This window comes from Dermacentor variabilis, chromosome 2 (genome assembly GCF_050947875.1).
Source record: "Dermacentor variabilis isolate Ectoservices chromosome 2, ASM5094787v1, whole genome shotgun sequence".
Lineage (NCBI taxonomy): Eukaryota > Metazoa > Arthropoda > Arachnida > Ixodida > Ixodidae > Dermacentor > Dermacentor variabilis.
The window spans coordinates 190,833,960-190,844,436 of NC_134569.1; the positions used below are offsets into that span (position 1 = coordinate 190,833,960).

The 10,477-nt window shown below is 42.7% G+C and overlaps 1 long non-coding RNA gene across 1 annotated transcript; it reads right to left on the reverse strand.

Annotated features, from left to right (window-relative positions):
* Positions 1-2,037: 2,037 nt before the first annotated feature.
* Positions 2,038-9,883, reverse strand: LOC142571119 (uncharacterized). Its single transcript, XR_012825768.1, has 4 exons — positions 9,086-9,883; positions 7,760-7,864; positions 4,943-5,087; positions 2,038-2,147 (listed from the first exon to the last, which is right to left on the reverse strand). It is a non-coding gene; the product is annotated as an uncharacterized LOC142571119 (long non-coding RNA).
* Between the last annotated feature and the right edge of the window lie 594 nt (positions 9,884-10,477).

Here is a 10,477-nt window from a genome sequence, read left to right on the forward strand (position 1 = left end):
CGCGATGAAATCAGATAGCACAAGGTTCGACGATAACAGACTGCGGATAGAAGCATCGATAACTTTCCAGAAACTTCGGATACACGCAAGCGCGTCCCGCGCTCTGCAATAACATTTGTTAGGCGGCGAAACGTGGTCGCCCGATAAATATAAGTACACGTGTCAATATAGCCGCGGCACATCAAAGATGTCACATTGTGAACACATGCAAGAAGCACCAAAAAATCGTCAGAAAAACAATGTTTGCACCAGTGCAGGATGGTAACAGAGCTCTGATTTTGTTGTCGTGTGGTGACGTTGAAAGCAATCCTGGTCCGGGTACAGGTTTGTAAAAAGTTCAATCTTCGAATGCTGTGTATGAAATTTTGAAAGCGGTTAAGGTTCTAGACGAGCGATCTATGAGAATGGAAGCCCTACATAAATATATGGCTTTGTCAATATCAGACCTAAAAGATAAACAGGAATCAGTGTGTCAGGTGATATCAGATATAAAAGCCACATTAGAAAAATTTGAACTGCAAACTTTTGTAATTGAGAAAAAGCAGACTTATCTCGACGACGTGCGCGATTCCGTAGTCCGCGTCGAAAAGCACACGCGCACACACCACAAAGACTAAACGACACCAAAACCACACTCGCCGGAAGAACTTGTTCTTCTACGATGTGCCTGACTCCGCTGATGAAACGTATTCCAAGTCGCAAAAAAAATACTGAAAAATTTTGCCGATATTTTAAAAGGGGATATTTCAAGTAACAACATAGCCAGAGCGCACAGAATTGCAGAATTGGGCGATTTGCCACAGGGAAAGCACGGCCACTAATCGTAAAATTTGAGACATACAAAAGTAAGGACTTAGTCCTTTCCAAGCACCAAGTTCTAAAGGATGAAAAAAAAAAATCTCCGTAAGCCAACATTACTGCCCGGCAACAAGACACTGGCGCAAAAAGTTGATAGAATTTGGAAAGAACACAAAAAGTCATTCAAGCTGCATTACAATAAATTGATTATCGGTGGGAAAATGTATGTTTACAATGAAGGTCATAATACTGTGACTGAAATAGAAGCTTTCGATAGCACATAGAACGACCTCAGCACTCGTACTCTTCGCTCTGGACGCGAATTACCATTGAAAGAAATATAGGGGCACGAACGGGGAGGCGGTTGTCAGCTGTGTTCTTGCCCTACTAGCAAATCCTATTTGTTTTCAAACGGGTTTCATCAAATAGGGTTATGGAACGGGACCCCGTTTGATCCTGTTCAATCCTGACCTGTTTAAATCCTGTTTATTCCTGTTTAAACCTGACCCGTTTAAATCCTGTTTAAACCTGACCCGTTTAAATCCTGTTTAATCCTGACCCGTTTAAATCCTGTTTAATCCTGACCCGTTTAATTCCGTCCTATCTAACTCAGACCTGTTTGCCACTGTTCAGACCTATATTTTGCGACATTCATACCAGGTCCTTTCAGAATGGATTGATGTTGCTTAATATAATTTACTCTTTAAACCTATTATGTACACTTGTGTATTTGCGATCAGCATTGAAGAGAAGTAGATCTGCATTATGTTTGCAACAAGAATGCCACTTTCACATGTAGGTTTGCCTGGTAGATTGCTTGACACGAAGATGAACACAATTTTCGGCATAAATTGATTAGCACTACCAACACTGATGTGATACATCATGAACAAGTTTTGTATGACCCACGAGTACGTTCTCTATGTATGACCTGCAAGAAAATGCACCCTGAAGAAGACTGTACCTCATTTTCATATTTACTACAAGTATGCAAATGTAATTCTTGCAAGTTTAGTATATGTTCGATTACTTGTACTCGTCTTAATGCAGTGCTTTCTGCTGTAATGGTTTGTTCACAAATCCACAGTAAAGCGTAATTTTGGGGTGAAAAATGTCACGCAAAGTATTGGCATGTACTTGTAAGTGAAAAAGACAAGTATACTTTACGTAGGTATTTCTGTACACCCACTTGAGCTTTCATTAAGCCTGAAGTCCTCCGGCTTAAGTAAAAGCATGTCATAAATGTCCCAAGCACTGTTTATTGGACCTTCTAACGGTATTTCGATGCATCCAGTCTGCCGAGAGAAGACCGCTGGAGTGGGTTGCTTGGGTGAGAGCGAGCAGGGCACCTGAAACAGTAAAGCCAATAATTTATCTTGACTCATGCCATAGGTTGGCACATAGGCAAATTTGCCTATGTTCCCACAGATAAGAAAGGTTCAGCATTCCGGTCATAGGAGATAATGAATAAATCTTATTGAAAAATATGTGGTTTCATGCAATGCCTATGTTTCAAGGGAACATGGATTACTGTGGGAGAATAAGCTGTCATAATTAGCAGGCGATTGAAGCAAGTGTTATAGGAAAAAGATGGACACATCGTTTGATTTACAATAATTACTAGTATTGAAGCAACAGCATACAAAGATGAAATACCTTTAAAAACAACACCGACAGGTTGAGATAATAAATTATTCAGAAACTAAACCCTTCTGCCAGCAAAATACCGTAGTGTACTGGCTGTGACATTGCGCTGCTCAGGCAGAGGGCATGGGATTGAATCCCAGCCACAATGGCTGCATTTAGATGGCAGGGAAATGCCAAAACCCCTATGTAAGGTCTATTGGGTACACGTTAAAGGAGACTAGGGATCCCGCCAACTTGAACTTATAAAAACCGGGGTAAATTTCGAGATAAGCAAACTCACAAAAGTAGAAGGCCCTGGCCATGAGAAGACCATATAAAGCCTTTTAAGGTAGGTGCCAGCAGCCGCAAAATTTCTTGCAAAAGCGAAATATAGCAGAAGCGGTATTTTTCTGTAGATCACTTTTGCAAGGTATTTTACAATTTGACACCCGACATGTTGGGCATCTACGGGCAACAGCAATTCTTGCACAGGTCATAGCAAATACTGTTGCACCTAGGTATACATAGACACATAGGTATAGGTACAGTCACCGACTGACTTCCCGGACTTCGAAAATTCGGACATGATTACTCGGTCTGCTTCACGGCACCGCCATTCTCCCCATGGACCATAATGTATAACAACTTCCGAAAGTTCGGACGCCTTGCAACCTCTCATCTGATTTTTCGGACACCCCTTGAGCCAACTTGATCGAGAGCACCATGCACCGACTCTGACCGTTGCATGGTTCTACTTGCTGAACGCCATTTTTGTTTTGAACGGAGCCTCCTTGCTGCCCCACGAAGTGGCGCTACTGCAAATCCCTGCTCATCATCCATCGTTTCTGCCTGGTTTGTAGCTACAGCAGTTCCGGTCTCAGCTTAGTATGCCATGTCAAGACAATCCAGCAGCTGATTTGTTTGTTTCTTCGTGCACGACGCTGCGAGTAGGCCAGGTTTTTGTTTGTGCAACTGATGTCGGCGTGACGATGTTTCACGAAGCAAGATGGGCCAATTCATTTCACTAATATCTAGAATAGCTACCTGTAAGCACCATCTACCTTTCAACAACATTTGCAAAGCAAAAAACCTCATCCTGAAAAGTCTGCACATGAAGACACCAGTAGCATCATCAGCGTGGGGCCTCAAGATAATTCGGCAAGCCAAGAAATTACTGACAGCACGAGTGCAAGCATGCCAACAGGAAATCAGTGGCTGAATAATGCACCTTCTACCAATTGGTAGACAGTGCCTTTTCGCAAAGCCCTAACTACAGCAGATCATTGTTCAGGAGTTCCCGAATGCACAACTCTATGCCATTTTCACGCCGACTCTAGGGAAGCACCTCTGCACAGTTGCAAGAAAAAAAGCTAGATGCCCCAAGAGAAATGAGCCCACTCAAGCCATGGAAGTTATGTTTACCTTGTCTTCCTACAACTACTCAAAACCTAGGACTGCTGTTTTGCACAAGGGAACAAACGTCAACATTGGTGCCTCGCCCAACACAAGTGGTCTGCGCCGTAGAAGGTGCCATCAGTCAGCCCACAGATGAGGCCCACATCAGTGCTGTCAGTGTGCTGTACGAATTGCAGAAGCACAGCCTACAAGCTTGTCTGCCTTAGTGTGATCGCACCAATGAACGAAAACCAACGAATCAAGTTTGTTTCGTGCCGAGAACAGTTGCCTCATGCTGGATTTTCCTACAATTCTTTCTAAGCACAGATAATGCTTGGTTTGTTGTGTAGGCATGTAAATAATGAAAAGGCCTGCATCACTATCTCTGAAAAAAATCATGTAACAAAGCACGTACAGTACACAGGTGCGGTGTCTATCACATACCATTTCGTGCAGTAGAGGCTACATCGGATAAACCGGCCAATGTATAAATGACTGGCAGCGTGACCAAGCAAACTTGATGCGTGGGTCAGTTAGCAGTGGTAGTGCACTGCTCTCGGCGCACATGCACCTATGTTTGAAAGCTGCTTGATCGTGACAAAATATAAAGACAAAAGCGCTGGAGAGATATCTGGGGCTTTTCTTATATGTATGACGAGGAACCTAGCACTAGCTCCCCAAACAGAGAATTACTAGACAGTGAGACTGTTTCTTATCATTGTAAAACAAGTGTCACGCTCACCATGTGATGCATCCTTTTCGTTTCTGTGCGACCAGCATGTATTCAGATCTATTCTCCCCCTTTCACCTTTTGCACAATATCACTGTGCGAGCAATAATACTGAACTGTTAGTAGCAGTCTGTCATGTTGCCTCCTTTCTTTCCTTGTGAATTGTGTGCTAAATAAGGCTTTTTTTTGGTGAAAGAGTGTTAGTTTAACGCATAAACTAGCGCCATGGCACTTTGCAATAAAGGAGTTATAATTATCTAAAAATATGTCCATGCAGAACAGTGTCAAAAGAACACCTTAAAGAATGAACATGAGCGTATCTATCATAAAGACCAATCCTTGTCTTTTTTCCTTAACATAATTTTCAATACCGATATTGAAGTACAAGCTCACCATATTATATCACCTTGTCAATGAAGGAAGGCACAATGGTGCCCAACTGTCGCGGGACCAACTTGGATGTGGAGATCAGCGCAGATCAGCAACATAGCATGGTCTGTTTACACTTCTTCTCCAGGTCCAGCAATACCTATAGCAGCTATAAAACAAGTGAGCTTAGAATCAGAAGCGAAACAATATAAAAAGTGACACTGAACAAAGCAACTTTCGTTGAGCATAAATAGGATCGAAATGCTGACATTATGCCCATAAGTAACTTCACTTTGAGCAACAAAGCATCCAATTTAAGAAAGATTATATGTATGAGCTATCTATGTGAGAAAGATTAATCGAACGCCCTCTATTTGCCATACCCCTCCCTTTATGCATGGATGTCTTCCTGACTGAGTGAGCTGGGCTGATACCAAGTATAGTGTAATTAAAGGTTGTCACTTGGTGGGCTAATCCCGATACCATTGCATGACTTGTACAATAATTTTAATGTGTATTGTAATGCTGGCCATCCTGCAGGCACTGCAACATTATAGCACCCATAAGGCTAATGGTATTACCTAATAAGGTTAACTAATAAGTGTCCCCAGAAGCATAACTCGGCATGTATACTCGGAGGCCATTATTATAAGAGAAGCAATAGCAGAGGTGAAGCTTTATCCTGTGCCATATGCAAAATGGCCGAGCACGCCCAGCTTTTTGGTTACATTGTCACTTGTGACCACTGCAACAGGCTGACTGACATGCGTAACCAGCAGTTTGTAGGACCACATTTTCATAACCTGCAATTTTTTTTACATCTGAAGAGATCAGCCTGAAGCTCCATGATGCGCTGCACTCGAGAAGCATTATAAACTGGCAACATTTAAATGCTATGCTGCATGGTTTGTTGCATGCTTTAGGAATTTACTTATTTATTATACACATAGCTCATAGGCTCCAGTTGGAGTATTGCATGAGGTGGCAAGAAAACAAATTCTGAACTAACAAGGAGAACATTCAACAAAACAAGTCAGACCAAAGAAGAAAAAATAACATACTCTCATAATAGGACTATGTATCTGGCAGCTAGCTTATAAAAAAGACAATTAGGAATGTTTTACTACTGGTAGCGCTTTAGGGGATGGAATGTAGAATTCCAAGCTTCATACACTTTTAAGCCACCTTTCGTGGCTTTTTGTTTTGAAGTCCTATTCTCTGTACTATTATAGAAATGAATACCCCCCTCCAAAATTAAACGAAGAAAAACATGTAATGCACAGTAATGTAACACAATAATGTAATGCACAACAGTGAATACTTAGAAAAATGTAATTAAGAACATGGAGTCTATGTGGGCACAGATGTTAGAAGTCTACATGAAAGCATAATAATAAAGGTGGGCAAAGCATTTATGCTTTTGTCGGGCAACCTGCAGCAAGACATACAGGTAAAAGGATGTGCATGCCTCACAACACAGTCCCTAAAAATATCTGTCACAATACAGTGAGTAGGTATATCATGCATATCTACAATAGCCCCTAATTATATTTAACTCAGAGGGGGCTACCTATGTAACTTGATCAAACTGAAGGTGGGCCAAATTCTAAATATACGATTCAAGTAGACAGAAAATGGACATATGAAAATGCATTTACAGCAAAAGTGTTGTACATTATGTCATACCTGCCAACCTGTGAACATAATATTTTGTAAAAATGCTGCAGACACTAAATTCTTTGTTGGGGACATAGCACACATTATTTTAAAGCTTGCTCTCAGCACCCCCATTGTTGCATACACACACACATTATTAATAAAGGGAAAATCGCACATCTACCCGCTCGTAGCAATTGCTACAAAACCCGTACGGATTCCTCGAAAGGAAAGCCTCACATTTGAAAAAAAGAAACCGTCCAGGTCTGGGACTCAAACCCGGGACCACCGCCTTTCCGGGACAGCCGCTTTACCATCTAAGATAACCAGGCGGCTAGCAGATGGCCCGGCGAAGTCGAATTTGTCGACAGCATGAAGCAAAGGCAAGGGTCTGACGTAATAGTTCTGCGGAAACGCGCAAGGTGTAGAGAAGTAATGAATAAAGGGGAAAAAAATATTACGTCAAACCCTTGCCTTTGCTTCGTGTTGTCAACTAGTTCGACTTCGCCCTGCCATGTGCTAGCCACCTGGTTATCTCAGATGGTAGAGTGGCTGCCTCGGAAAGGCGTTAGTCCCGGGTTCGAGTCCCGGACCAGGACGAATTTTTCTTCAACTGTGCGGCTTTCCTTTTGAGGAACACATACGGGTTTCCTTTGTAGCAAATGGCACGAGCGGGTGGATGTCTGATTTTCCCTTTATTAATTACTTCTCTCCACCTCGTGTGTTTGCGCAGAACTATTATGTACACACATTATCAACCATTATTTAACTGGTCGTGCAGCACAAAAAGCAGCAGCGAACTTGAAACCAGTAACTGACAACATTGTTTTTTTTAGATTACAGAGCTTTACGCTGCTTCAGGAATTTATCTGACCAAACTTCCCAAAAGCAAGTGCCCCTCTGATGTTCTCGTTAGAGATATTGCATCGTTAATAATAAAGCAGTACAAGTACCATTACAATTAATTTTTACATGCATTTTAACAATGTCATGCCATCAATCTCTCAACAGCTTCAAAACATCTTAACCAACACCACTTCATTGTCTTTCTAAAGTGACATTCATAAAATTGTAAAATGAGCCCACATTTGTAAACCCACGCAAAATTCAGGAGAGTTTCCAAACATGGATGATACCAACAAAATCTGCAGCTCGTGTAAGTGGCAGCAACTGCTTTGCACACACCTTGTCACAGCATGCACATCAGGTACTTTTCCGTGCTGTTGAGGCTGCAGAAGTGCCGCAGGTGCATATGTGGAGGTGCCTCTGGTTCACAAAATCTTGCCATCCCTAAAAAATAATAAATGCTTAATTTATTGTAATCCCTGCTGAAACTGCAAACTTGTGATATAAAAAGATCACGTCACATTTTGAAAAAAGTCTCATACAACCAGTTACATGAAGCTGCAACTGGTTGTGCAAATATCTGATTGTAACATCACAGGCGGTTAAATAACGCGTAAATCGAACTGTAGCAAACATGAATCTACTATGAAAAGGTTTACACAAACGTACAGCTGTATAACGTGAAATGTGAATTGTACAGGCGCCCAAATCTTTAACTGGCGTGCGCGAGCGGCGACTTTTCCGTGCGTCAGCGCCGTATGACGGGGCGCCGCTGGAAAGAGTCTGAGGCTAAGCGCATGCGGACAAAGCGCGCTCAGCTGGGCCCATCGTCTGCTAAGCTGTTTCCAGCCTCGCCCCGTCATACGGCGCTGACGCACGGAAAAGTCGCCGCTCGCGCACGCCAGTTAAAGATTTGGGCGCCTGTACTATCAAAAAATTCCGTAGGACATGAAAAGCGTTCCAAAACCTAATTTGTTTATGCGGCGAAACAAAGCACTGCTCCCAAAGGACGATGCGCTCAAAATTACAACAGACCACCTCTTTTTCTGGAGAGACAATACAGAAAAGAGAAAGATTTTTCGATCAAAAAGAAACATTGCTTATGTAATTTCGGCTTCTCTGCAAGATCGGAACCCTTTACAAGTACACGAAAACACACAGGACACTAATACACGTCATCTGACGACACTCTATAAACAGAAGAATTTCCATACAAGCTAAAAATCTGGCCATGCGTCGACGAAGGAATCGGGTGCTATCTCGCGCAGCTGTTAGCTGTGAAGACGACACATCGACGTACTACTTCTACAAATGCCTATACCATTTCTCAATGAAAAATTATGTACACAAACAGTAACTTTCTTTGCTTGAATTTTTATGCCCATTTATATCAAAGAACCACCCGCGCTAGCGTGCTTCATAGGTGAAAGTAAATAAACCACAGATAGAGCTGTTGGTAACATGAATACGTTTTAGGGCAATTTCCATGGAACTTTTTGCTAAATGTGCACTGCGGCATGAAGAACAACCATTTGAAAAGCACATTTATAATTCGTGCTGCTTTACAAATCCGGATTCGGTTGTTGTACGGATCTTGCGATACGTACAACAGCGCACACTTCACGAACCATAGACAGGAAGAATGCGCGCAAGCGCCGGACTTACCTTTCTCGGCGTACTCGGAAAACGCTCCTTCTAGTGTCACAGGTGCCGCGGCATCGACTGCACCAACGGTTCTTCCGGCGCACGCACTGTTGAATTGCGGATCAACTACAGGACGTAAGAGCACAACTTTCACCAAATTCTTCCGTACAGTGCGATACGATGCCACAGTGCCAGAGGAGGAGATCCTTTTCATGAGCCCGGAACAAAGGAAGCGCGAAGGGTCATATCTTCGACATCGGCGCACCACACGAAGGATACTGCGGGCTACATTACGCGGTCCCAGGGGTTTTGTGATTCTCAATGCATACAAAATGCACCACAATTTCTCTCGGCACAGCGTACACACGATTAAACAACTACATCGGACGGCGTCAATACACAGCAAGCACTCACATGTAGCGACAACTGCAGACGGCAAAATAATATCACCTGTAACTTTACCGGCGCTACCTGTGGTGCCATCTGTAGGCCGCCACCGAAAGCGACCGTGCTTTCGGTGATCTCATGGATGGTGACGGCGTTGTATTTCGATGTTATGCGAGTCGTACAGCGTCTTGTACGACGTGTTTCAGCAACGTTGCTTTTAATAGAGAGGACAGCAATCTGCGTATACGCGGTATAAACGTCTCACCCACTTGAAAAACACAACAGGAAATTTTCAGTCTGTCGTATTTTGGGACGTTGTGACTGTCGTTCTGTTCTCTGTAGTGTGACGTCCTGTAGTCGAAAATTCTGTAGTTCCTGATCAATATTTGATTAAAAATTGACAGAGACCACTTTAAGGATATGTAAAATTATTAATACGAAAAAAAAATAAAAAGAAGAAGTAGAGAAAAAAATGCTTTCGCCTAGGATTCGAACTTCAGATCTACCGGTCCCGAGACAAGCATCTTACCACTGCACCACACCGAACATAGCTACTATTGAATTGTTTAAGCTATGCCAACAGTGTAAATCGCTGTCTGGGTTGCTGTTTACATTTACATTTTAAAAGCCAAGATGCGCTTTCACTTCACCGCGTCAACTGCCGCATCTCTAGATGAGCAAAAGTGTTGTTACCATCGACAGGTACATCGTGGAGTGCTAGACCATCGATTTTGCTGTAACGATATCCATATTTGATAAGAAATTCAGAAGGAGACAACGGTGACCGGGGACGCTGAGGGTTGTTACTGCTAATTTCGACAGTTGTCTCTTGCTCTTTACACTTTTGAGCTCGCATATAATTCGTGTTCAATGCTATATAGCTACATAAACACTCGTGGGTGAGTCTTCATCCCGACAGAATACTGGCTTCTCACGGCAGCGCTGTACCAGATTAATGAGACCCGAGCGAGACAGCTTTTCACGCAACTTTGTGGAACAATCCAAAACTTCCTTTCCGCTTCGCAT